This window comes from Pungitius pungitius, chromosome 18 (assembly GCF_949316345.1).
Source record: "Pungitius pungitius chromosome 18, fPunPun2.1, whole genome shotgun sequence".
In the NCBI taxonomy this organism is placed as follows: Eukaryota; Metazoa; Chordata; class Actinopteri; order Perciformes; family Gasterosteidae; genus Pungitius; species Pungitius pungitius.
In genome coordinates this window covers 17,721,283-17,744,198 of record NC_084917.1, presented here as the reverse complement: position 1 = coordinate 17,744,198, position 22,916 = coordinate 17,721,283, and the positions used below count along the sequence as shown (strand labels likewise).

General features: G+C 38.1%; 42 non-coding genes across 42 annotated transcripts; all 42 read left to right on the top strand.

The window, feature by feature from the left end:
* The first annotated feature begins 25 nt into the window (after nucleotides 1–25).
* Nucleotides 26–96, top strand: trnag-gcc (transfer RNA glycine (anticodon GCC)). The gene has a single exon. It is a non-coding gene; the product is annotated as a tRNA-Gly (tRNA).
* Nucleotides 97–432: 336 nt separating this feature from the next.
* trnag-gcc (transfer RNA glycine (anticodon GCC)) lies at nucleotides 433–503 on the top strand. The gene has a single exon. It is a non-coding gene; the product is annotated as a tRNA-Gly (tRNA).
* A 641-nt stretch (nucleotides 504–1,144) lies between these two features.
* On the top strand, nucleotides 1,145–1,215 carry trnag-gcc (transfer RNA glycine (anticodon GCC)). The gene has a single exon. It is a non-coding gene; the product is annotated as a tRNA-Gly (tRNA).
* A 285-nt stretch (nucleotides 1,216–1,500) lies between these two features.
* Nucleotides 1,501–1,571, top strand: trnag-gcc (transfer RNA glycine (anticodon GCC)). The gene has a single exon. It is a non-coding gene; the product is annotated as a tRNA-Gly (tRNA).
* A 641-nt stretch (nucleotides 1,572–2,212) lies between these two features.
* trnag-gcc (transfer RNA glycine (anticodon GCC)) lies at nucleotides 2,213–2,283 on the top strand. The gene has a single exon. It is a non-coding gene; the product is annotated as a tRNA-Gly (tRNA).
* Nucleotides 2,284–2,568: 285 nt separating this feature from the next.
* Nucleotides 2,569–2,639, top strand: trnag-gcc (transfer RNA glycine (anticodon GCC)). The gene has a single exon. It is a non-coding gene; the product is annotated as a tRNA-Gly (tRNA).
* A 742-nt stretch (nucleotides 2,640–3,381) lies between these two features.
* trnag-gcc (transfer RNA glycine (anticodon GCC)) lies at nucleotides 3,382–3,452 on the top strand. The gene has a single exon. It is a non-coding gene; the product is annotated as a tRNA-Gly (tRNA).
* An 819-nt stretch (nucleotides 3,453–4,271) lies between these two features.
* On the top strand, nucleotides 4,272–4,342 carry trnag-gcc (transfer RNA glycine (anticodon GCC)). The gene has a single exon. It is a non-coding gene; the product is annotated as a tRNA-Gly (tRNA).
* A 565-nt stretch (nucleotides 4,343–4,907) lies between these two features.
* trnag-gcc (transfer RNA glycine (anticodon GCC)) lies at nucleotides 4,908–4,978 on the top strand. The gene has a single exon. It is a non-coding gene; the product is annotated as a tRNA-Gly (tRNA).
* Nucleotides 4,979–5,543: 565 nt separating this feature from the next.
* On the top strand, nucleotides 5,544–5,614 carry trnag-gcc (transfer RNA glycine (anticodon GCC)). The gene has a single exon. It is a non-coding gene; the product is annotated as a tRNA-Gly (tRNA).
* A 285-nt stretch (nucleotides 5,615–5,899) lies between these two features.
* Nucleotides 5,900–5,970, top strand: trnag-gcc (transfer RNA glycine (anticodon GCC)). The gene has a single exon. It is a non-coding gene; the product is annotated as a tRNA-Gly (tRNA).
* A 336-nt stretch (nucleotides 5,971–6,306) lies between these two features.
* trnag-gcc (transfer RNA glycine (anticodon GCC)) lies at nucleotides 6,307–6,377 on the top strand. Its single transcript has one exon. It is a non-coding gene; the product is annotated as a tRNA-Gly (tRNA).
* A 336-nt stretch (nucleotides 6,378–6,713) lies between these two features.
* trnag-gcc (transfer RNA glycine (anticodon GCC)) lies at nucleotides 6,714–6,784 on the top strand. The gene has a single exon. It is a non-coding gene; the product is annotated as a tRNA-Gly (tRNA).
* Nucleotides 6,785–7,425: 641 nt separating this feature from the next.
* On the top strand, nucleotides 7,426–7,496 carry trnag-gcc (transfer RNA glycine (anticodon GCC)). Its single transcript has one exon. It is a non-coding gene; the product is annotated as a tRNA-Gly (tRNA).
* Nucleotides 7,497–7,781: 285 nt separating this feature from the next.
* Nucleotides 7,782–7,852, top strand: trnag-gcc (transfer RNA glycine (anticodon GCC)). The gene has a single exon. It is a non-coding gene; the product is annotated as a tRNA-Gly (tRNA).
* Nucleotides 7,853–8,493: 641 nt separating this feature from the next.
* Nucleotides 8,494–8,564, top strand: trnag-gcc (transfer RNA glycine (anticodon GCC)). The gene has a single exon. It is a non-coding gene; the product is annotated as a tRNA-Gly (tRNA).
* A 285-nt stretch (nucleotides 8,565–8,849) lies between these two features.
* On the top strand, nucleotides 8,850–8,920 carry trnag-gcc (transfer RNA glycine (anticodon GCC)). Its single transcript has one exon. It is a non-coding gene; the product is annotated as a tRNA-Gly (tRNA).
* Nucleotides 8,921–9,484: 564 nt separating this feature from the next.
* On the top strand, nucleotides 9,485–9,555 carry trnag-gcc (transfer RNA glycine (anticodon GCC)). The gene has a single exon. It is a non-coding gene; the product is annotated as a tRNA-Gly (tRNA).
* Nucleotides 9,556–10,374: 819 nt separating this feature from the next.
* Nucleotides 10,375–10,445, top strand: trnag-gcc (transfer RNA glycine (anticodon GCC)). Its single transcript has one exon. It is a non-coding gene; the product is annotated as a tRNA-Gly (tRNA).
* A 565-nt stretch (nucleotides 10,446–11,010) lies between these two features.
* trnag-gcc (transfer RNA glycine (anticodon GCC)) lies at nucleotides 11,011–11,081 on the top strand. Its single transcript has one exon. It is a non-coding gene; the product is annotated as a tRNA-Gly (tRNA).
* A 565-nt stretch (nucleotides 11,082–11,646) lies between these two features.
* On the top strand, nucleotides 11,647–11,717 carry trnag-gcc (transfer RNA glycine (anticodon GCC)). The gene has a single exon. It is a non-coding gene; the product is annotated as a tRNA-Gly (tRNA).
* A 565-nt stretch (nucleotides 11,718–12,282) lies between these two features.
* Nucleotides 12,283–12,353, top strand: trnag-gcc (transfer RNA glycine (anticodon GCC)). Its single transcript has one exon. It is a non-coding gene; the product is annotated as a tRNA-Gly (tRNA).
* Nucleotides 12,354–12,689: 336 nt separating this feature from the next.
* On the top strand, nucleotides 12,690–12,760 carry trnag-gcc (transfer RNA glycine (anticodon GCC)). Its single transcript has one exon. It is a non-coding gene; the product is annotated as a tRNA-Gly (tRNA).
* Nucleotides 12,761–13,325: 565 nt separating this feature from the next.
* trnag-gcc (transfer RNA glycine (anticodon GCC)) lies at nucleotides 13,326–13,396 on the top strand. Its single transcript has one exon. It is a non-coding gene; the product is annotated as a tRNA-Gly (tRNA).
* Nucleotides 13,397–14,037: 641 nt separating this feature from the next.
* On the top strand, nucleotides 14,038–14,108 carry trnag-gcc (transfer RNA glycine (anticodon GCC)). Its single transcript has one exon. It is a non-coding gene; the product is annotated as a tRNA-Gly (tRNA).
* Nucleotides 14,109–14,673: 565 nt separating this feature from the next.
* On the top strand, nucleotides 14,674–14,744 carry trnag-gcc (transfer RNA glycine (anticodon GCC)). The gene has a single exon. It is a non-coding gene; the product is annotated as a tRNA-Gly (tRNA).
* Nucleotides 14,745–15,207: 463 nt separating this feature from the next.
* On the top strand, nucleotides 15,208–15,278 carry trnag-gcc (transfer RNA glycine (anticodon GCC)). Its single transcript has one exon. It is a non-coding gene; the product is annotated as a tRNA-Gly (tRNA).
* Nucleotides 15,279–16,021: 743 nt separating this feature from the next.
* trnag-gcc (transfer RNA glycine (anticodon GCC)) lies at nucleotides 16,022–16,092 on the top strand. The gene has a single exon. It is a non-coding gene; the product is annotated as a tRNA-Gly (tRNA).
* Nucleotides 16,093–16,733: 641 nt separating this feature from the next.
* Nucleotides 16,734–16,804, top strand: trnag-gcc (transfer RNA glycine (anticodon GCC)). Its single transcript has one exon. It is a non-coding gene; the product is annotated as a tRNA-Gly (tRNA).
* A 565-nt stretch (nucleotides 16,805–17,369) lies between these two features.
* trnag-gcc (transfer RNA glycine (anticodon GCC)) lies at nucleotides 17,370–17,440 on the top strand. The gene has a single exon. It is a non-coding gene; the product is annotated as a tRNA-Gly (tRNA).
* A 641-nt stretch (nucleotides 17,441–18,081) lies between these two features.
* Nucleotides 18,082–18,152, top strand: trnag-gcc (transfer RNA glycine (anticodon GCC)). Its single transcript has one exon. It is a non-coding gene; the product is annotated as a tRNA-Gly (tRNA).
* A 641-nt stretch (nucleotides 18,153–18,793) lies between these two features.
* Nucleotides 18,794–18,864, top strand: trnag-gcc (transfer RNA glycine (anticodon GCC)). The gene has a single exon. It is a non-coding gene; the product is annotated as a tRNA-Gly (tRNA).
* Nucleotides 18,865–19,149: 285 nt separating this feature from the next.
* Nucleotides 19,150–19,220, top strand: trnag-gcc (transfer RNA glycine (anticodon GCC)). Its single transcript has one exon. It is a non-coding gene; the product is annotated as a tRNA-Gly (tRNA).
* A 336-nt stretch (nucleotides 19,221–19,556) lies between these two features.
* On the top strand, nucleotides 19,557–19,627 carry trnag-gcc (transfer RNA glycine (anticodon GCC)). The gene has a single exon. It is a non-coding gene; the product is annotated as a tRNA-Gly (tRNA).
* A 158-nt stretch (nucleotides 19,628–19,785) lies between these two features.
* Nucleotides 19,786–19,856, top strand: trnag-gcc (transfer RNA glycine (anticodon GCC)). Its single transcript has one exon. It is a non-coding gene; the product is annotated as a tRNA-Gly (tRNA).
* Nucleotides 19,857–20,370: 514 nt separating this feature from the next.
* trnag-gcc (transfer RNA glycine (anticodon GCC)) lies at nucleotides 20,371–20,441 on the top strand. The gene has a single exon. It is a non-coding gene; the product is annotated as a tRNA-Gly (tRNA).
* A 107-nt stretch (nucleotides 20,442–20,548) lies between these two features.
* On the top strand, nucleotides 20,549–20,619 carry trnag-gcc (transfer RNA glycine (anticodon GCC)). Its single transcript has one exon. It is a non-coding gene; the product is annotated as a tRNA-Gly (tRNA).
* A 336-nt stretch (nucleotides 20,620–20,955) lies between these two features.
* On the top strand, nucleotides 20,956–21,026 carry trnag-gcc (transfer RNA glycine (anticodon GCC)). The gene has a single exon. It is a non-coding gene; the product is annotated as a tRNA-Gly (tRNA).
* A 565-nt stretch (nucleotides 21,027–21,591) lies between these two features.
* trnag-gcc (transfer RNA glycine (anticodon GCC)) lies at nucleotides 21,592–21,662 on the top strand. Its single transcript has one exon. It is a non-coding gene; the product is annotated as a tRNA-Gly (tRNA).
* Nucleotides 21,663–21,769: 107 nt separating this feature from the next.
* trnag-gcc (transfer RNA glycine (anticodon GCC)) lies at nucleotides 21,770–21,840 on the top strand. Its single transcript has one exon. It is a non-coding gene; the product is annotated as a tRNA-Gly (tRNA).
* Nucleotides 21,841–22,125: 285 nt separating this feature from the next.
* Nucleotides 22,126–22,196, top strand: trnag-gcc (transfer RNA glycine (anticodon GCC)). Its single transcript has one exon. It is a non-coding gene; the product is annotated as a tRNA-Gly (tRNA).
* Nucleotides 22,197–22,837: 641 nt separating this feature from the next.
* Nucleotides 22,838–22,908, top strand: trnag-gcc (transfer RNA glycine (anticodon GCC)). Its single transcript has one exon. It is a non-coding gene; the product is annotated as a tRNA-Gly (tRNA).
* The last annotated feature ends 8 nt before the right edge of the window (nucleotides 22,909–22,916 follow it).

The following is a 22,916-nucleotide window of genomic DNA, read 5'->3' as shown; positions in this document are numbered from 1 at the left end:
TCTTGCACTAAATTTTGTCGTATGAGCATTGGTGGTTCAATGGTAGAATTCTCGCTTGCCATGCGAGAGATCTGGGTCCGATTCCCAGCCAGTGCAATTTAGCTTTTGCTTCAATCCCAAATATATAACTCTAAAAAAAATAGCTCTAAAAAGAGCTATTTATTTGCAAGAATTCTAAAAAGAGCTATTTATTTGTTCATCGTGGCCTTTAGGCAGCTATTTTGAAATTTCTTGCACTAAATTTTGTCGTATGAGCATTGGTGGTTCAATGGTAGAATTCTCGCTTGCCATGCGAGAGATCTGGGTCCGATTCCCAACAAGTGCAATTTAACTTTTGCTTCAATAGAATTGTCCTTTTTGGAGCTTTTCAGTTCTTCATAATGTCCATAGAACGCCATTTTGAAATTTCTTCCCCTAAAATTTGTTGTTTAAGCATTGGTGGTTCAATGGTAGAATTCTCGCTTGCCATGCGAGAGATCTGGGTCCGATTCCCAGCCAGTGCAATTTAACTTATGCTTCAATAGAATTGTCCTTTTTGGAGCTTTTCAGTTGTTCATAATGTCCATAGGCAGCTATTTTGAAATCTCTTGCACTAAATTTTGTCATATGAGCATTGGTGGTTCAAGGGTAGAATTCTCTTTTCCCATGCGAGAGTTCTGGGTCCGATTCCCAGCCAGTGCAAATTAACTTTTGCTTCAATAGAATTGTCCTTTTTGGAGCTTTTCAGTTGTTCATAATGTCCATAGGCCGCCATTTTGAAATTTTTTCCCCTAAAATTTGTTGTTTAAGCATTGGTGGTTCAATGGTAGAATTCTCGCTTGCCATGCGAGAGATCTGGGTCCGATTTCCAGCCAGTGCAATTTAACTTATGCTTCAATAGAATTGTCCTTTTTGGAGCTTTTCAGTTTTTCATAATGTCCATAGGCAGCTATTTTGAAATCTCTTGCACTAAATTTTGTCATATGAGCATTGGTGGTTCAAGGGTAGAATTCTCTTTTCCCATGCGAGAGTTCTGGGTCCGATTCCCAGCCAGTGCAAATTAACTTTTGCTTCAATAGAATTGTCCTTTTTGGAGCTTTTCAGTTCTTCATAATGTCCATAGAACGCCATTTTGAAATTTTTTCCCCTAAAATTTGTTGTTTAAGCATTGGTGGTTCAATGGTAGAATTCTCGCTTGCCATGCGAGAGATCTGGGTCCGATTCCCAGCCAGTGCAATTTAACTTATGCTTCAATAGAATTGTCCTTTTTGGAGCTTTTCAGTTGTTCATAATGTCCATAGGCAGCTATTTTGAAATCTCTTGCACTAAATTTTGTCGTATGAGCATTGGTGGTTCAATGGTAGAATTCTCGCTTGCCATGCGAGAGATCTGGGTCCGATTCCCAACAAGTGCAATTTAACTTTTGCTTCAATAGAATTGTCCTTTTTGGAGCTTTTCAGTTCTTCATAATGTCCATAGAACGCCATTTTGAAATTTCTTCCCCTAAAATTTGTTGTTTAAGCATTGGTGGTTCAATGGTAGAATTCTCGCTTGCCATGCGAGAGATCTGGGTCCGATTCCCAGCCAGTGCAATTTAACTTATGCTTCAATAGAATTGTCCTTTTTGGAGCTTTTCAGTTGTTCATAATGTCCATAGGCAGCTATTTTGAAATCTCTTGCACTAAATTTTGTCATATGAGCATTGGTGGTTCAAGGGTAGAATTCTCTTTTCCCATGCGAGAGTTCTGGGTCCGATTCCCAGCCAGTGCAAATTAACTTTTGCTTCAATAGAATTGTCCTTTTTGGAGCTTTTCAGTTGTTCATAATGTCCATAGGCCGCCATTTTGAAATTTTTTCCCCTAAAATTTGTTGTTTAAGCATTGGTGGTTCAATGGTAGAATTCTCGCTTGCCATGCGAGAGATCTGGGTCCGATTTCCAGCCAGTGCAATTTAACTTATGCTTCAATAGAATTGTCCTTTTTGGAGCTTTTCAGTTTTTCATAATGTCCATAGGCAGCTATTTTGAAATCTCTTGCACTAAATTTTGTCATATGAGCATTGGTGGTTCAAGGGTAGAATTCTCTTTTCCCATGCGAGAGTTCTGGGTCCGATTCCCAGCCAGTGCAAATTAACTTTTGCTTCAATAGAATTGTCCTTTTTGGAGCTTTTCAGTTCTTCATAATGTCCATAGAACGCCATTTTGAAATTTTTTCCCCTAAAATTTGTTGTTTAAGCATTGGTGGTTCAATGGTAGAATTCTCGCTTGCCATGCGAGAGATCTGGGTCCGATTCCCAGCCAGTGCAATTTAACTTATGCTTCAATAGAATTGTCCTTTTTGGAGCTTTTCAGTTGTTCATAATGTCCATAGGCAGCTATTTTGAAATCTCTTGCACTAAATTTTGTCGTATGAGCATTGGTGGTTCAATGGTAGAATTCTCGCTTGCCATGCGAGAGATCTGGGTCCGATTCCCAACAAGTGCAATTTAACTTTTGCTTCAATAGAATTGTCCTTTTTGGAGCTTTTCAGTTCTTCATAATGTCCATAGAACGCCATTTTGAAATTTTTTCCCCTAAAATTTGTTGTTTAAGCATTGGTGGTTCAATGGTAGAATTCTCGCTTGCCATGCGAGAGATCTGGGTCCGATTCCCAGCCAGTGCAATTTAACTTAAGCTTCAATAGAATTGTCCTTTTTGGAGCTTTTCAGTTGTTCATAATGTCCATAGGCCGCCATTTTGAAATTTTTTCCCCTAAAATTTGTTGTTTAAGCATTGGTGGTTCAATGGTAGAATTCTCGCTTGCCATGCGAGAGATCTGGGTCCGATTTCCAGCCAGTGCAATTTAACTTATGCTTCAATAGAATTGTCCTTTTTGGAGCTTTTCAGTTTTTCATAATGTCCATAGGCAGCTATTTTGAAATCTCTTGCACTAAATTTTGTCATATGAGCATTGGTGGTTCAAGGGTAGAATTCTCTTTTCCCATGCGAGAGTTCTGGGTCCGATTCCCAGCCAGTGCAAATTAACTTTTGCTTCAATCCCAAATATATAGCTCTAAAATAAATAGCTCTAAAAAGAGCTATTTATTTGCAAGAATTCTAAAAAGAGCTATTTATTTGTTCATCGTGGCCTTTAGGCAGCTATTTTGAAATTTCTTGCACTAAATTTTGTCGTATGAGCATTGGTGGTTCAATGGTAGAATTCTCGCTTGCCATGCGAGAGATCTGGGTCCGATTCCCAGGCAGTGCAATTTACCTTTTGCTTCAATCCCAAATATATAACTCTAAAAAAATAGCTCTAAAAAGAGCTATTTATTTGCAAGAATTCTAAAAAGAGCTATTTATTTGTTCATCGTGGCCTTTAGGCAGCTATTTTGAAATTTCTTGCACTAAATTTTGTCGTATGAGCATTGGTGGTTCAATGGTAGAATTCTCGCTTGCCATGCGAGAGATCTGGGTCCGATTCCCAGCCAGTGCAATTTAACTTTTGCTTCAATAGATTTGTCCTTTTTGGAGCTTTTCAGTTGTTCATCATGTCCATAGGCCGCCATTTTGAAAAAATTTCGCCGAAAATTTGTTGTTTAAGCATTGGTGGTTCAATGGTAGAATTCTCGCTTGCCATGCGAGAGATCTGGGTCAGATTCCCAGCCAGTGCAATTTAACTTATGCTTCAATAGAATTGTCCTTTTTGGAGCTTTTCAGTTTTTCATAATGTCCATAGGCAGCTATTTTGAAATCTCTTGCACTAAATTTTGTCATATGAGCATTGGTGGTTCAAGGGTAGAATTCTCTTTTCCCATGCGAGAGTTCTGTGTCCGATTCCCAGCCAGTGCAAATTAACTTTTGCTTCAATAGAATTGTCCTTTTTGGAGCTTTTCAGTTGTTCATAATGTCCATAGGCCGCCATTTTGAAATTTTTTCCCCTAAAATTTGTTGTTTAAGCATTGGTGGTTCAATGGTAGAATTCTCGCTTGCCATGCGAGAGATCTGGGTCCGATTCCCAACAAGTGCAATTTAACTTTTGCTTCAATAGAATTGTCCTTTTTGGAGCTTTTCAGTTCTTCATAATGTCCATAGAACGCCATTTTGAAATTTTTTCCCCTAAAATTTGTTGTTTAAGCATTGGTGGTTCAATGGTAGAATTCTCGCTTGCCATGCGAGAGATCTGGGTCCGATTCCCAACAAGTGCAATTTAACTTTTGCTTCAATAGAATTGTCCTTTTTGGAGCTTTTCAGTTCTTCATAATGTCCATAGAACGCCATTTTGAAATTTTTTCCCCTAAAATTTGTTGTTTAAGCATTGGTGGTTCAATGGTAGAATTCTCGCTTGCCATGCGAGAGATCTGGGTCCGATTCCCAGCCAGTGCAATTTAACTTATGCTTCAATAGAATTGTCCTTTTTGGAGCTTTTCAGTTGTTCATAATGTCCATAGGCAGCTATTTTAAAATCTCTTGCACTAAATTTTGTCATATGAGCATTGGTGGTTCAAGGGTAGAATTCTCTTTTCCCATGCGAGAGTTCTGGGTCCGATTCCCAGCCAGTGCAAATTAACTTTTGCTTCAATCCCAAATATATAGCTCTAAAATAAATAGCTCTAAAAAGAGCTATTTATTTGCAAGAATTCTAAAAAGAGCTATTTATTTGTTCATCGTGGCCTTTAGGCAGCTATTTTGAAATTTCTTGCACTAAATTTTGTCGTATGAGCATTGGTGGTTCAATGGTAGAATTCTCGCTTGCCATGCGAGAGATCTGGGTCCGATTCCCAGGCAGTGCAATTTAGCTTTTGCTTCAATCCCAAATATATAACTCTAAAAAAAATAGCTCTAAAAAGAGCTATTTATTTGCAAGAATTCTAAAAAGAGCTATTCTTTTGTTCATCGTGGCCTTTAGGCAGCTATTTTGAAATTTCTTGCACTAAATTTTGTCGTATGAGCATTGGTGGTTCAATGGTAGAATTCTCGCTTGCCATGCGAGAGATCTGGGTCCGATTCCCAGCCAGTGCAATTTAGCTTTTGCTTCAATCCCAAATATATAACTCTAAAAAAAATAGCTCTAAAAAGAGCTATTTATTTGCAAGAATTCTAAAAAGAGCTATTTATTTGTTCATTGTGGCCTTTAGGCAGCTATTTTGAAATTTCTTGCACTAAATTTTGTCGTATGAGCATTGGTGGTTCAATGGTAGAATTCTCGCTTGCCATGCGAGAGATCTGGGTCAGATTCCCAGCCAGTGCAATTTAACTTATGCTTCAATAGAATTGTCCTTTTTGGAGCTTTTCAGTTATTCATAATGTCCATAGGCAGCTATTTTAAAATCTCTTGCACTAAATTTTGTCATATGAGCATTGGTGGTTCAAGGATAGAATTCTCTTTTCCCATGCGAGAGTTCTGGGTCCGATTCCCAGCCAGTGCAAATTAACTTTTGCTTCAATCCCAAATATATAGCTCTAAAATAAATAGCTCTAAAAAGAGCTATTTATTTGCAAGAATTCTAAAAAGAGCTATTCTTTTGTTCATCGTGGCCTTTAGGCAGCTATTTTGAAATTTCTTGCACTAAATTTTGTCGTATGAGCATTGGTGGTTCAATGGTAGAATTCTCGCTTGCCATGCGAGAGATCTGGGTCCGATTCCCAGCCAGTGCAATTTAACTTATGCTTCAATAGAATTGTCCTTTTTGGAGCTTTTCAGTTGTTCATAATGTCCATAGGCAGCTATTTTGAAATCTCTTGCACTAAATTTTGTCGTATGAGCATTGGTGGTTCAATGGTAGAATTCTCGCTTGCCATGCGAGAGATCTGGGTCCGATTCCCAACAAGTGCAATTTAACTTTTGCTTCAATAGAATTGTCCTTTTTGGAGCTTTTCAGTTCTTCATAATGTCCATAGAACGCCATTTTGAAATTTTTTCCCCTAAAATTTGTTGTTTAAGCATTGGTGGTTCAATGGTAGAATTCTCGCTTGCCATGCGAGAGATCTGGGTCCGATTCCCAGCCAGTGCAATTTAACTTATGCTTCAATAGAATTGTCCTTTTTGGAGCTTTTCAGTTGTTCATAATGTCCATAGGCAGCTATTTTAAAATCTCTTGCACTAAATTTTGTCATATGAGCATTGGTGGTTCAAGGGTAGAATTCTCTTTTCCCATGCGAGAGTTCTGGGTCCGATTCCCAGCCAGTGCAAATTAACTTTTGCTTCAATCCCAAATATATAGCTCTAAAATAAATAGCTCTAAAAAGAGCTATTTATTTGCAAGAATTCTAAAAAGAGCTATTTATTTGTTCATCGTGGCCTTTAGGCAGCTATTTTGAAATTTCTTGCACTAAATTTTGTCGTATGAGCATTGGTGGTTCAATGGTAGAATTCTCGCTTGCCATGCGAGAGATCTGGGTCCGATTCCCAGCCAGTGCAATTTAGCTTTTGCTTCAATCCCAAATATATAACTCTAAAAAAAATAGCTCTAAAAAGAGCTATTTATTTGCAAGAATTCTAAAAAGAGCTATTTATTTGTTCATCGTGGCCTTTAGGCAGCTATTTTGAAATTTCTTGCACTAAATTTTGTCGTATGAGCATTGGTGGTTCAATGGTAGAATTCTCGCTTGCCATGCGAGAGATCTGGGTCCGATTCCCAACAAGTGCAATTTAACTTTTGCTTCAATAGAATTGTCCTTTTTGGAGCTTTTCAGTTCTTCATAATGTCCATAGAACGCCATTTTGAAATTTCTTCCCCTAAAATTTGTTGTTTAAGCATTGGTGGTTCAATGGTAGAATTCTCGCTTGCCATGCGAGAGATCTGGGTCCGATTCCCAGCCAGTGCAATTTAACTTATGCTTCAATAGAATTGTCCTTTTTGGAGCTTTTCAGTTGTTCATAATGTCCATAGGCAGCTATTTTGAAATCTCTTGCACTAAATTTTGTCATATGAGCATTGGTGGTTCAAGGGTAGAATTCTCTTTTCCCATGCGAGAGTTCTGGGTCCGATTCCCAGCCAGTGCAAATTAACTTTTGCTTCAATAGAATTGTCCTTTTTGGAGCTTTTCAGTTGTTCATAATGTCCATAGGCCGCCATTTTGAAATTTTTTCCCCTAAAATTTGTTGTTTAAGCATTGGTGGTTCAATGGTAGAATTCTCGCTTGCCATGCGAGAGATCTGGGTCCGATTTCCAGCCAGTGCAATTTAACTTATGCTTCAATAGAATTGTCCTTTTTGGAGCTTTTCAGTTTTTCATAATGTCCATAGGCAGCTATTTTGAAATCTCTTGCACTAAATTTTGTCATATGAGCATTGGTGGTTCAAGGGTAGAATTCTCTTTTCCCATGCGAGAGTTCTGGGTCCGATTCCCAGCCAGTGCAAATTAACTTTTGCTTCAATAGAATTGTCCTTTTTGGAGCTTTTCAGTTCTTCATAATGTCCATAGAACGCCATTTTGAAATTTTTTCCCCTAAAATTTGTTGTTTAAGCATTGGTGGTTCAATGGTAGAATTCTCGCTTGCCATGCGAGAGATCTGGGTCCGATTCCCAGCCAGTGCAATTTAACTTATGCTTCAATAGAATTGTCCTTTTTGGAGCTTTTCAGTTGTTCATAATGTCCATAGGCAGCTATTTTGAAATCTCTTGCACTAAATTTTGTCGTATGAGCATTGGTGGTTCAATGGTAGAATTCTCGCTTGCCATGCGAGAGATCTGGGTCCGATTCCCAACAAGTGCAATTTAACTTTTGCTTCAATAGAATTGTCCTTTTTGGAGCTTTTCAGTTCTTCATAATGTCCATAGAACGCCATTTTGAAATTTCTTCCCCTAAAATTTGTTGTTTAAGCATTGGTGGTTCAATGGTAGAATTCTCGCTTGCCATGCGAGAGATCTGGGTCCGATTCCCAGCCAGTGCAATTTAACTTATGCTTCAATAGAATTGTCCTTTTTGGAGCTTTTCAGTTGTTCATAATGTCCATAGGCAGCTATTTTGAAATCTCTTGCACTAAATTTTGTCATATGAGCATTGGTGGTTCAAGGGTAGAATTCTCTTTTCCCATGCGAGAGTTCTGGGTCCGATTCCCAGCCAGTGCAAATTAACTTTTGCTTCAATAGAATTGTCCTTTTTGGAGCTTTTCAGTTGTTCATAATGTCCATAGGCCGCCATTTTGAAATTTTTTCCCCTAAAATTTGTTGTTTAAGCATTGGTGGTTCAATGGTAGAATTCTCGCTTGCCATGCGAGAGATCTGGGTCCGATTTCCAGCCAGTGCAATTTAACTTATGCTTCAATAGAATTGTCCTTTTTGGAGCTTTTCAGTTTTTCATAATGTCCATAGGCAGCTATTTTGAAATCTCTTGCACTAAATTTTGTCATATGAGCATTGGTGGTTCAAGGGTAGAATTCTCTTTTCCCATGCGAGAGTTCTGGGTCCGATTCCCAGCCAGTGCAAATTAACTTTTGCTTCAATAGAATTGTCCTTTTTGGAGCTTTTCAGTTCTTCATAATGTCCATAGAACGCCATTTTGAAATTTTTTCCCCTAAAATTTGTTGTTTAAGCATTGGTGGTTCAATGGTAGAATTCTCGCTTGCCATGCGAGAGATCTGGGTCCGATTCCCAGCCAGTGCAATTTAACTTATGCTTCAATAGAATTGTCCTTTTTGGAGCTTTTCAGTTGTTCATAATGTCCATAGGCAGCTATTTTGAAATCTCTTGCACTAAATTTTGTCGTATGAGCATTGGTGGTTCAATGGTAGAATTCTCGCTTGCCATGCGAGAGATCTGGGTCCGATTCCCAACAAGTGCAATTTAACTTTTGCTTCAATAGAATTGTCCTTTTTGGAGCTTTTCAGTTCTTCATAATGTCCATAGAACGCCATTTTGAAATTTTTTCCCCTAAAATTTGTTGTTTAAGCATTGGTGGTTCAATGGTAGAATTCTCGCTTGCCATGCGAGAGATCTGGGTCCGATTCCCAGCCAGTGCAATTTAACTTAAGCTTCAATAGAATTGTCCTTTTTGGAGCTTTTCAGTTGTTCATAATGTCCATAGGCAGCTATTTTAAAATCTCTTGCACTAAATTTTGTCATATGAGCATTGGTGGTTCAAGGGTAGAATTCTCTTTTCCCATGCGAGAGTTCTGGGTCCGATTCCCAGCCAGTGCAAATTAACTTTTGCTTCAATCCCAAATATATAGCTCTAAAATAAATAGCTCTAAAAAGAGCTATTTATTTGCAAGAATTCTAAAAAGAGCTATTTATTTGTTCATCGTGGCCTTTAGGCAGCTATTTTGAAATTTCTTGCACTAAATTTTGTCGTATGAGCATTGGTGGTTCAATGGTAGAATTCTCGCTTGCCATGCGAGAGATCTGGGTCCGATTCCCAGGCAGTGCAATTTACCTTTTGCTTCAATCCCAAATATATAACTCTAAAAAAATAGCTCTAAAAAGAGCTATTTATTTGCAAGAATTCTAAAAAGAGCTATTTATTTGTTCATCGTGGCCTTTAGGCAGCTATTTTGAAATTTCTTGCACTAAATTTTGTCGTATGAGCATTGGTGGTTCAATGGTAGAATTCTCGCTTGCCATGCGAGAGATCTGGGTCCGATTCCCAGCCAGTGCAATTTAACTTTTGCTTCAATAGATTTGTCCTTTTTGGAGCTTTTCAGTTGTTCATCATGTCCATAGGCCGCCATTTTGAAAAAATTTCGCCGAAAATTTGTTGTTTAAGCATTGGTGGTTCAATGGTAGAATTCTCGCTTGCCATGCGAGAGATCTGGGTCAGATTCCCAGCCAGTGCAATTTAACTTATGCTTCAATAGAATTGTCCTTTTTGGAGCTTTTCAGTTTTTCATAATGTCCATAGGCAGCTATTTTGAAATCTCTTGCACTAAATTTTGTCATATGAGCATTGGTGGTTCAAGGGTAGAATTCTCTTTTCCCATGCGAGAGTTCTGTGTCCGATTCCCAGCCAGTGCAAATTAACTTTTGCTTCAATAGAATTGTCCTTTTTGGAGCTTTTCAGTTGTTCATAATGTCCATAGGCCGCCATTTTGAAATTTTTTCCCCTAAAATTTGTTGTTTAAGCATTGGTGGTTCAATGGTAGAATTCTCGCTTGCCATGCGAGAGATCTGGGTCCGATTCCCAACAAGTGCAATTTAACTTTTGCTTCAATAGAATTGTCCTTTTTGGAGCTTTTCAGTTCTTCATAATGTCCATAGAACGCCATTTTGAAATTTTTTCCCCTAAAATTTGTTGTTTAAGCATTGGTGGTTCAATGGTAGAATTCTCGCTTGCCATGCGAGAGATCTGGGTCCGATTCCCAACAAGTGCAATTTAACTTTTGCTTCAATAGAATTGTCCTTTTTGGAGCTTTTCAGTTCTTCATAATGTCCATAGAACGCCATTTTGAAATTTTTTCCCCTAAAATTTGTTGTTTAAGCATTGGTGGTTCAATGGTAGAATTCTCGCTTGCCATGCGAGAGATCTGGGTCCGATTCCCAGCCAGTGCAATTTAACTTATGCTTCAATAGAATTGTCCTTTTTGGAGCTTTTCAGTTGTTCATAATGTCCATAGGCAGCTATTTTAAAATCTCTTGCACTAAATTTTGTCATATGAGCATTGGTGGTTCAAGGGTAGAATTCTCTTTTCCCATGCGAGAGTTCTGGGTCCGATTCCCAGCCAGTGCAAATTAACTTTTGCTTCAATCCCAAATATATAGCTCTAAAATAAATAGCTCTAAAAAGAGCTATTTATTTGCAAGAATTCTAAAAAGAGCTATTTATTTGTTCATCGTGGCCTTTAGGCAGCTATTTTGAAATTTCTTGCACTAAATTTTGTCGTATGAGCATTGGTGGTTCAATGGTAGAATTCTCGCTTGCCATGCGAGAGATCTGGGTCCGATTCCCAGGCAGTGCAATTTAGCTTTTGCTTCAATCCCAAATATATAACTCTAAAAAAAATAGCTCTAAAAAGAGCTATTTATTTGCAAGAATTCTAAAAAGAGCTATTCTTTTGTTCATCGTGGCCTTTAGGCAGCTATTTTGAAATTTCTTGCACTAAATTTTGTCGTATGAGCATTGGTGGTTCAATGGTAGAATTCTCGCTTGCCATGCGAGAGATCTGGGTCCGATTCCCAGCCAGTGCAATTTAGCTTTTGCTTCAATCCCAAATATATAACTCTAAAAAAAATAGCTCTAAAAAGAGCTATTTATTTGCAAGAATTCTAAAAAGAGCTATTTATTTGTTCATTGTGGCCTTTAGGCAGCTATTTTGAAATTTCTTGCACTAAATTTTGTCGTATGAGCATTGGTGGTTCAATGGTAGAATTCTCGCTTGCCATGCGAGAGATCTGGGTCAGATTCCCAGCCAGTGCAATTTAACTTATGCTTCAATAGAATTGTCCTTTTTGGAGCTTTTCAGTTATTCATAATGTCCATAGGCAGCTATTTTAAAATCTCTTGCACTAAATTTTGTCATATGAGCATTGGTGGTTCAAGGATAGAATTCTCTTTTCCCATGCGAGAGTTCTGGGTCCGATTCCCAGCCAGTGCAAATTAACTTTTGCTTCAATCCCAAATATATAGCTCTAAAATAAATAGCTCTAAAAAGAGCTATTTATTTGCAAGAATTCTAAAAAGAGCTATTCTTTTGTTCATCGTGGCCTTTAGGCAGCTATTTTGAAATTTCTTGCACTAAATTTTGTCGTATGAGCATTGGTGGTTCAATGGTAGAATTCTCGCTTGCCATGCGAGAGATCTGGGTCCGATTCCCAGCCAGTGCAATTTAGCTTTTGCTTCAATCCCAAATATATAACTCTAAAAAAAATAGCTCTAAAAAGAGCTATTTATTTGCAAGAATTCTAAAAAGAGCTATTTATTTGTTCATCGTGGCCTTTAGGCAGCTATTTTGAAATTTCTTGCACTAAATTTTGTCGTATGAGCATTGGTGGTTCAATGGTAGAATTCTCGCTTGCCATGCGAGAGATCTGGGTCAGATTCCCAGCCAGTGCAATTTAACTTATGCTTCAATAGAATTGTCCTTTTTGGAGCTTTTCAGTTATTCATAATGTCCATAGGCAGCTATTTTAAAATCTCTTGCACTAAATTTTGTCATATGAGCATTGGTGGTTCAAGGATAGAATTCTCTTTTCCCATGCGAGAGTTCTGGGTCCGATTCCCAGCCAGTGCAAATTAACTTTTGCTTCAATCCCAAATATATAGCTCTAAAATAAATAGCTCTAAAAAGAGCTATTTATTTGCAAGAATTCTAAAAAGAGCTATTTATTTGTTCATCGTGGCCTTTAGGCAGCTATTTTGAAATTTCTTGCACTAAATTTTGTCGTATGAGCATTGGTGGTTCAATGGTAGAATTCTCGCTTGCCATGCGAGAGATCTGGGTCCGATTCCCAGCCAGTGCAATTTAACTTTTGCTTCAATAGATTTGTCCTTTTTGGAGCTTTTCAGTTGTTCATCATGTCCATAGGCCGCCATTTTGAAAAAATTTCCCCTAAAATTTGTTGTTTAAGCATTGGTGGTTCAATGGTAGAATTCTCGCTTGCCATGCGAGAGATCTGGGTCCGATTCCCAGGCAGTGCAATTTAGCTTTTGCTTCAATCCCAAATATATAACTCTAAAAAAAATAGCTCTAAAAAGAGCTATTTATTTGCAAGAATTCTAAAAAGAGCTATTCTTTTGTTCATCGTGGCCTTTAGGCAGCTATTTTGAAATTTCTTGCACTAAATTTTGTCGTATGAGCATTGGTGGTTCAATGGTAGAATTCTCGCTTGCCATGCGAGAGATCTGGGTCCGATTCCCAGCCAGTGCAATTTAGCTTTTGCTTCAATCCCAAATATATAACTCTAAAAAAAATAGCTCTAAAAAGAGCTATTTATTTGCAAGAATTCTAAAAAGAGCTATTTATTTGTTCATCGTGGCCTTTAGGCAGCTATTTTGAAATTTCTTGCACTAAATTTTGTCGTATGAGCATTGGTGGTTCAATGGTAGAATTCTCGCTTGCCATGCGAGAGATCTGGGTCAGATTCCCAGCCAGTGCAATTTAACTTATGCTTCAATAGAATTGTCCTTTTTGGAGCTTTTCAGTTATTCATAATGTCCATAGGCAGCTATTTTAAAATCTCTTGCACTAAATTTTGTCATATGAGCATTGGTGGTTCAAGGATAGAATTCTCTTTTCCCATGCGAGAGTTCTGGGTCCGATTCCCAGCCAGTGCAAATTAACTTTTGCTTCAATCCCAAATATATAGCTCTAAAATAAATAGCTCTAAAAAGAGCTATTTATTTGCAAGAATTCTAAAAAGAGCTATTTATTTGTTCATCGTGGCCTTTAGGCAGCTATTTTGAAATTTCTTGCACTAAATTTTGTCGTATGAGCATTGGTGGTTCAATGGTAGAATTCTCGCTTGCCATGCGAGAGATCTGGGTCCGATTCCCAGCCAGTGCAATTTAACTTTTGCTTCAATAGATTTGTCCTTTTTGGAGCTTTTCAGTTGTTCATCATGTCCATAGGCCGCCATTTTGAAAAAATTTCCCCTAAAATTTGTTGTTTAAGCATTGGTGGTTCAATGGTAGAATTCTCGCTTGCCATGCGAGAGATCTGGGTCAGATTCCCAGCCAGTGCAATTTAACTTATGCTTCAATAGAATTGTCCTTTTTGGAGCTTTTCAGTTTTTCATAATGTCCATAGGCAGCTATTTTAAAATCTCTTGCACTAAATTTTGTCATATGAGCATTGGTGGTTCAAGGGTAGAATTCTCTTTTCCCATGCGAGAGTTCTGGGTCCGATTCCCAGCCAGTGCAAATTAACTTTTGTTTCAATAGAATTGTCCTTTTTGGAGCTTTTCAGTTGTTCATAATGTCCATAGGCCGCCATTTTGAAATTTTTTCCCCTAAAATTTGTTGTTTAAGCATTGGTGGTTCAATGGTAGAATTCTCGCTTGCCATGCGAGAGATCTGGGTCCGATTCCCAACAAGTGCAATTTAACTTTTGCTTCAATAGAATTGTCCTTTTTGGAGCTTTTCAGTTCTTCATAATGTCCATAGAACGCCATTTTGAAATTTTTTCCCCTAAAATTTGTTGTTTAAGCATTGGTGGTTCAATGGTAGAATTCTCGCTTGCCATGCGAGAGATCTGGGTCCGATTCCCAGCCAGTGCAATTTAACTTATGCTTCAATAGAATTGTCCTTTTTGGAGCTTTTCAGTTGTTCATAATGTCCATAGGCAGCTATTTTAAAATCTCTTGCACTAAATTTTGTCATATGAGCATTGGTGGTTCAAGGGTAGAATTCTCTTTTCCCATGCGAGAGTTCTGGGTCCGATTCCCAGCCAGTGCAAATTAACTTTTGCTTCAATCCCAAATATATAGCTCTAAAATAAATAGCTCTAAAAAGAGCTATTTATTTGCAAGAATTCTAAAAAGAGCTATTTATTTGTTCATCGTGGCCTTTAGGCAGCTATTTTGAAATTTCTTGCACTAAATTTTGTCGTATGAGCATTGGTGGTTCAATGGTAGAATTCTCGCTTGCCATGCGAGAGATCTGGGTCCGATTCCCAGGCAGTGCAATTTACCTTTTGCTTCAATCCCAAATATATAACTCTAAAAAAAATAGCTCTAAAAAGAGCTATTTATTTGCAAGAATTCTAAAAAGAGCTATTTATTTGTTCATCGTGGCCTTTAGGCAGCTATTTTGAAATTTCTTGCACTAAATTTTGTCGTATGAGCATTGGTGGTTCAATGGTAGAATTCTCGCTTGCCATGCGAGAGATCTGGGTCCGATTCCCAGCCAGTGCAATTTAACTTTTGCTTCAATAGATTTGTCCTTTTTGGAGCTTTTCAGTTGTTCATCATGTCCATAGGCCGCCATTTTGAAAAAATTTCCCCTAAAATTTGTTGTTTAAGCATTGGTGGTTCAATGGTAGAATTCTCGCTTGCCATGCGAGAGATCTGGGTCAGATTCCCAGCCAGTGCAATTTAACTTATGCTTCAATAGAATTGTCCTTTTTGGAGCTTTTCAGTTTTTCATAATGTCCATAGGCAGCTATTTTAAAATCTCTTGCACTAAATTTTGTCATATGAGCATTGGTGGTTCAAGGGTAGAATTCTCTTTTCCCATGCGAGAGTTCTGGGTCCGATTCCCAGCCAGTGCAAATTAACTTTTGCTTCAATAGAATTGTCCTTTTTGGAGCTTTTCAGTTGTTCATAATGTCCATAGGCCGCCATTTCGAAATTTTTTCCCCTAAAATTTGTTGTTTAAGCATTGGTGGTTCAATGGTAGAATTCTCGCTTGCCATGCGAGAGATCTGGGTCCGATTCCCAGCCAGTGCAATTTAACTTATGCTTCAATAGAATTGTCCTTTTTGGAGCTTTTCAGTTGTTCATAATGTCCATAGGCAGCTATTTTGAAATCTCTTGCACTAAATTTTGTCATATGAGCATTGGTGGTTCAAGGGTAGAATTCTCTTTTCCCATGCGAGAGTTCTGGGTCCGATTCCCAGCCAGTGCAAATTAACTTTTGCTTCAATCCCAAATATATAGCTCTAAAATAAATAGCTCTAAAAAGAGCTATTTATTTGTAAGAATTCTAAAAAGAGCTATTTATTTGTTCATCGTGGCCTTTAGGCAGCTATTTTGAAATTTCTTGCACTAAATTTTGTCGTATGAGCATTGGTGGTTCAATGGTAGAATTCTCGCTTGCCATGCGAGAGATCTGGGTCAGATTCCCAGCCAGTGCAATTTAACTTATGCTTCAATAGAATTGTCCTTTTTGGAGCTTTTCAGTTTTTCATAATGTCCATAGGCAGCTATTTTAAAATCTCTTGCACTAAATTTTGTCATATAAGCATTGGTGGTTCAAGGATAGAATTCTCTTTTCCCATGCGAGAGTTCTGGGTCCGATTCCCAGCCAGTGCAAATTAACTTTTGCTTCAATCCCAAATATATAGCTCTAAAATAAATAGCTCTAAAAAGAGCTATTTATTTGCAAGAATTCTAAAAAGAGCTATTTATTTGTTCATCGTGGCCTTTAGGCAGCTATTTTGAAATTTCTTGCACTAAATTTTGTCGTATGAGCATTGGTGGTTCAATGGTAGAATTCTCGCTTGCCATGCGAGAGATCTGGGTCCGATTCCCAGCCAGTGCAATTTAACTTTTGCTTCAATAGATTTGTCCTTTTTGGAGCTTTTCAGTTGTTCATCATGTCCATAGGCCGCCATTTTGAAAAAATTTCCCCTAAAATTTGTTGTTTAAGCATTGGTGGTTCAATGGTAGAATTCTCGCTTGCCATGCGAGAGATCTGGGTCAGATTCCCAGCCAGTGCAATTTAACTTATGCTTCAATAGAATTGTCCTTTTTGGAGCTTTTCAGTTTTTCATAATGTCCATAGGCAGCTCTTTTAAAATCTCTTGCACTAAATTTTGTCATATGAGCATTGGTGGTTCAAGGGTAGAATTCTCTTTTCCCATGCGAGAGTTCTGGGTCCGATTCCCAGCCAGTGCAAATTAACTTTTGTTTCAATAGAATTGTCCTTTTTGGAGCTTTTCAGTTGTTCATAATGTCCATAGGCCGCCATTTTGAAATTTTTTCCCCTAAAATTTGTTGTTTAAGCATTGGTGGTTCAATGGTAGAATTCTCGCTTGCCATGCGAGAGATCTGGGTCCGATTCCCAACAAGTGCAATTTAACTTTTGCTTCAATAGAATTGTCCTTTTTGGAGCTTTTCAGTTCTTCATAATGTCCATAGAACGCCATTTTGAAATTTTTTCCCCTAAAATTTGTTGTTTAAGCATTGGTGGTTCAATGGTAGAATTCTCGCTTGCCATGCGAGAGATCTGGGTCCGATTCCCAGCCAGTGCAATTTAACTTATGCTTCAATAGAATTGTCCTTTTTGGAGCTTTTCAGTTGTTCATAATGTCCATAGGCAGCTATTTTAAAATCTCTTGCACTAAATTTTGTCATATGAGCATTGGTGGTTCAAGGGTAGAATTCTCTTTTCCCATGCGAGAGTTCTGGGTCCGATTCCCAGCCAGTGCAAATTAACTTTTGCTTCAATCCCAAATATATAGCTCTAAAATAAATAGCTCTAAAAAGAGCTATTTATTTGCAAGAATTCTAAAAAGAGCTATTTATTTGTTCATCGTGGCCTTTAGGCAGCTATTTTGAAATTTCTTGCACTAAATTTTGTCGTATGAGCATTGGTGGTTCAATGGTAGAATTCTCGCTTGCCATGCGAGAGATCTGGGTCCGATTCCCAGGCAGTGCAATTTACCTTTTGCTTCAATCCCAAATATATAACTCTAAAAAAAATAGCTCTAAAAAGAGCTATTTATTTGCAAGAATTCTAAAAAGAGCTATTTATTTGTTCATCGTGGCCTTTAGGCAGCTATTTTGAAATTTCTTGCACTAAATTTTGTCGTATGAGCATTGGTGGTTCAATGGTAGAATTCTCGCTTGCCATGCGAGAGATCTGGGTCCGATTCCCAGCCAGTGCAATTTAACTTTTGCTTCAATAGATTTGTCCTTTTTGGAGCTTTTCAGTTGTTCATCATGTCCATAGGCCGCCATTTTGAAAAAATTTCCCCTAAAATTTGTTGTTTAAGCATTGGTGGTTCAATGGTAGAATTCTCGCTTGCCATGCGAGAGATCTGGGTCAGATTCCCAGCCAGTGCAATTTAACTTATGCTTCAATAGAATTGTCCTTTTTGGAGCTTTTCAGTTTTTCATAATGTCCATAGGCAGCTATTTTAAAATCTCTTGCACTAAATTTTGTCATATGAGCATTGGTGGTTCAAGGGTAGAATTCTCTTTTCCCATGCGAGAGTTCTGGGTCCGATTCCCAGCCAGTGCAAATTAACTTTTGTTTCAATAGAATTGTCCTTTTTGGAGCTTTTCAGTTGTTCATAATGTCCATAGGCCGCCATTTTGAAATTTTTTCCCCTAAAATTTGTTGTTTAAGCATTGGTGGTTCAATGGTAGAATTCTCGCTTGCCATGCGAGAGATCTGGGTCCGATTCCCAACAAGTGCAATTTAACTTTTGCTTCAATAGAATTGTCCTTTTTGGAGCTTTTCAGTTCTTCATAATGTCCATAGAACGCCATTTTGAAATTTCTTGCACTAAATTTTGTCGTATGAGCATTGGTGGTTCAATGGTAGAATTCTCGCTTGCCATGCGAGAGATCTGGGTCCGATTCCCAGCCAGTGCAATTTAACTTTTGCTTCAATAGATTTGTCCTTTTTGGAGCTTTTCAGTTGTTCATCATGTCCATAGGCCGCCATTTTGAAAAAATTTCCCCTAAAATTTGTTGTTTAAGCATTGGTGGTTCAATGGTAGAATTCTCGCTTGCCATGCGAGAGATCTGGGTCAGATTCCCAGCCAGTGCAATTTAACTTATGCTTCAATAGAATTGTCCTTTTTGGAGCTTTTCAGTTTTTAATAATGTCCATAGGCAGCTATTTTAAAATCTCTTGCACTAAATTTTGTCATATGAGCATTGGTGGTTCAAGGGTAGAATTCTCTTTTCCCATGCGAGAGTTCTGGGTCCGATTCCCAGCCAGTGCAAATTAACTTTTGTTTCAATAGAATTGTCCTTTTTGGAGCTTTTCAGTTGTTCATAATGTCCATAGGCCGCCATTTTGAAATTTTTTCCCCTAAAATTTGTTGTTTAAGCATTGGTGGTTCAATGGTAGAATTCTCGCTTGCCATGCGAGAGATCTGGGTCCGATTCCCAACAAGTGCAATTTAACTTTTGCTTCAATAGAATTGTCCTTTTTGGAGCTTTTCAGTTCTTCATAATGTCCATAGAACGCCATTTTGAAATTTTTTCCCCTAAAATTTGTTGTTCAAGCATTGGTGGTTCAATGGTAGAATTCTCGCTTGCCATGCGAGAGATCTGGGTCCGATTCCCAGCCAGTGCAATTTAACTTATGCTTCAATAGAATTGTCCTTTTTGGAGCTTTTCAGTTGTTCATAATGTCCATAGGCAGCTATTTTGAAATCTCTTGCACTAAATTTTGTCATATGATTATTGGTGGTTCAAGGGTAGAATTCTCTTGTCCCATGCGAGAGTTCTGGGTCCGATTCCCAGCCAGTGCAAATTAACTTTTGCTTCAATAGAATTGTCCTTTTTGGAGCTTTTCAGTTGTTCATAATGTCCATAGGCCGCCATTTCGAAATTTTTTCCCCTAAAATTTGTTGTTTAAGCATTGGTGGTTCAATGGTAGAATTCTCGCTTGCCATGCGAGAGATCTGGGTCCGATTCCCAGCCAGTGCAATTTAACTTATGCTTCAATAGAATTGTCCTTTTTGGAGCTTTTCAGTTGTTCATAATGTCCATAGGCAGCTATTTTGAAATCTCTTGCACTAAATTTTGTCATATGAGCATTGGTGGTTCAAGGGTAGAATTCTCTTTTCCCATGCGAGAGTTCTGGGTCCGATTCCCAGCCAGTGCAAATTAACTTTTGCTTCAATCCCAAATATATAGCTCTAAAATAAATAGCTCTAAAAAGAGCTATTTATTTGTAAGAATTCTAAAAAGAGCTATTTATTTGTTCATCGTGGCCTTTAGGCAGCTATTTTGAAATTTCTTGCACTAAATTTTGTCGTATGAGCATTGGTGGTTCAATGGTAGAATTCTCGCTTGCCATGCGAGAGATCTGGGTCCGATTCCCAGCCAGTGCAATTTAGCTTTTGCTTCAATCCCAAATATATAACTCTAAAAAAAATAGCTCTAAAAAGAGCTATTTATTTGCAAGAATTCTAAAAAGAGCTATTTATTTGTTCATCGTGGCCTTTAGGCAGCTATTTTGAAATTTCTTGCACTAAATTTTGTCGTATGAGCATTGGTGGTTCAATGGTAGAATTCTCGCTTGCCATGCGAGAGATCTGGGTCCGATTCCCAGCCAGTGCAAATTAACTTTTGCTTCAATAGATTTGTCCTTTTTGGAGCTTTTCAGTTGTTCATCATGTCCATAGGCCGCCATTTTGAAAAAATTTCCCCTAAAATTTGTTGTTTAAGCATTGGTGGTTCAATGGTAGAATTCTCGCTTGCCATGCGAGAGATCTGGGTCAGATTCCCAGCCAGTGCAATTTAACTTATGCTTCAATAGAATTGTCCTTTTTGGAGCTTTTCAGTTTTTCATAATGTCCATAGGCAGCTATTTTAAAATCTCTTGCACTAAATTTTGTCATATGAGCATTGGTGGTTCAAGGGTAGAATTCTCTTTTCCCATGCGAGAGTTCTGGGTCCGATTCCCAGCCAGTGCAAATTAACTTTTGCTTCAATCCCAAATATATAGCTCTAAAATAAATAGCTCTAAAAAGAGCTATTTATTTGCAAGAATTCTAAAAAGAGCTATTTATTTGTTCATCGTGGCCTTTAGGCAGCTATTTTGAAATTTCTTGCACTAAATTTTGTCGTATGAGCATTGGTGGTTCAATGGTAGAATTCTCGCTTGCCATGCGAGAGATCTGGGTCCGATTCCCAGCCAGTGCAATTTAGCTTTTGCTTCAATAGAATTGTCCTTTTTGGAGCTTTTCAGTTCTTCATAATGTCCATAGAACGCCATTTTGAAATTTTTTCCCCTAAAATTTGTTGTTTAAGCATTGGTGGTTCAATGGTAGAATTCTCGCTTGCCATGCGAGAGATCTGGGTCCGATTCCCAGCCAGTGCAATTTAACTTATGCTTCAATAGAATTGTCCTTTTTGGAGCTTTTCAGTTGTTCATAATGTCCATAGGCAGCTATTTTGAAATCTCTTGCACTAAATTTTGTCATATGAGCATTGGTGGTTCAAGGGTAGAATTCTCTTTTCCCATGCGAGAGTTCTGGGTCCGATTCCCAGCCAGTGCAAATTAACTTTTGCTTCAATCCCAAATATATAGCTCTAAAATAAATAGCTCTAAAAAGAGCTATTTATTTGTAAGAATTCTAAAAAGAGCTATTTATTTGTTCATCGTGGCCTTTAGGCAGCTATTTTGAAATTTCTTGCACTAAATTTTGTCGTATGAGCATTGGTGGTTCAATGGTAGAATTCTCGCTTGCCATGCGAGAGATCTGGGTCCGATTCCCAGCCAGTGCAATTTAGCTTTTGCTTCAATCCCAAATATATAACTCTAAAAAAAATAGCTCTAAAAAGAGCTATTTATTTGCAAGAATTCTAAAAAGAGCTATTTATTTGTTCATCGTGGCCTTTAGGCAGCTATTTTGAAATTTCTTGCACTAAATTTTGTCGTATGAGCATTGGTGGTTCAATGGTAGAATTCTCGCTTGCCATGCGAGAGATCTGGGTCAGATTCCCAGCCAGTGCAATTTAACTTATGCTTCAATAGAATTGTCCTTTTTGGAGCTTTTCAGTTTTTCATAATGTCCATAGGCAGCTATTTTAAAATCTCTTGCACTAAATTTTGTCATATGAGCATTGGTGGTTCAAGGGTAGAATTCTCTTTTCCCATGCGAGAGTTCTGGGTCCGATTCCCAGCCAGTGCAAATTAACTTTTGCTTCAATCCCAAATATATAGCTCTAAAATAAATAGCTCTAAAAAGAGCTATTTATTTGCAAGAATTCTAAAAAGAGCTATTTATTTGTTCATCGTGGCCTTTAGGCAGCTATTTTGAAATTTCTTGCACTAAATTTTGTCGTATGAGCATTGGTGGTTCAATGGTAGAATTCTCGCTTGCCATGCGAGAGATCTGGGTCCGATTCCCAGCCAGTGCAATTTAGCTTTTGCTTCAATAGAATTGTCCTTTTTGGAGCTTTTCAGTTCTTCATAATGTCCATAGAACGCCATTTTGAAATTTTTTTCCCTAAAATTTGTTGTTTAAGCATTGGTGGTTCAATGGTAGAATTCTCGCTTGCCATGCGAGAGATCTGGGTCCGATTCCCAGCCAGTGCAATTTAACTTATGCTTCAATAGAATTGTCCTTTTTGGAGCTTTTCAGTTGTTCATAATGTCCATAGGCAGCTATTTTGAAATCTCTTGCACTAAATTTTGTCATATGAGCATTGGTGGTTCAAGGGTAGAATTCTCTTTTCCCATGCGAGAGTTCTGGGTCCGATTCCCAGCCAGTGCAAATTAACTTTTGCTTCAATAGAATTGTCCTTTTTGGAGCTTTTCAGTTGTTCATAATGTCCATAGGCCGCCATTTTGAAATTTTTTCCCCTAAAATTTGTTGTTTAAGCATTGGTGGTTCAATGGTAGAATTCTCGCTTGCCATGCGAGAGATCTGGGTCCGATTCCCAGCCAGTGCAATTTAACTTATGCTTCAATAGAATTGTCCTTTTTGGAGCTTTTCAGTTGTTCATAATGTCCATAGGCAGCTATTTTGAAATCTCTTGCACTAAATTTTGTCATATGAGCATTGGTGGTTCAAGGGTAGAATTCTCTTTTCCCATGCGAGAGTTCTGGGTCCGATTCCCAGCCAGTGCAAATTAACTTTTGCTTCAATAGAATTGTCCTTTTTGGAGCTTTTCAGTTGTTCATAATGTCCATAGGCCGCCATTTCTAAATTTTTTCCCCTAAAATTTGTTGTTTAAGCATTGGTGGTTCAATGGTAGAATTCTCGCTTGCCATGCGAGAGATCTGGGTCCGATTCCCAGCCAGTGCCATTTAACTTATGCTTCAATAGAATTTTCCTTTTTGGAGGTTTTCAGTTGTTTATAATGTCCATAGGCAGCTATTTTGAAATCTCTTGCACTAAATTTTGTCATATGAGCATTGGTGGTTCAAGGGTAGAATTCTCTTTTCCCATGCGAGAGTTCTGGGTCCAATTCCCAGCCAGTGCAAATTAACTTTTGCTTCAATAGAATTGTCCTTTTTGGAGCTTTTCAGTTGTTCATAATGTCCATAGGCCGCCATTTTGAAATTTTTTCCCCTAAAATTTGTTGTTTAAGCATTGGTGGTTCAATGGTAGAATTCTCGCTTGCCATGCGAGAGATCTGGGTCCGATTCCCAGCCAGTGCAATTTAACT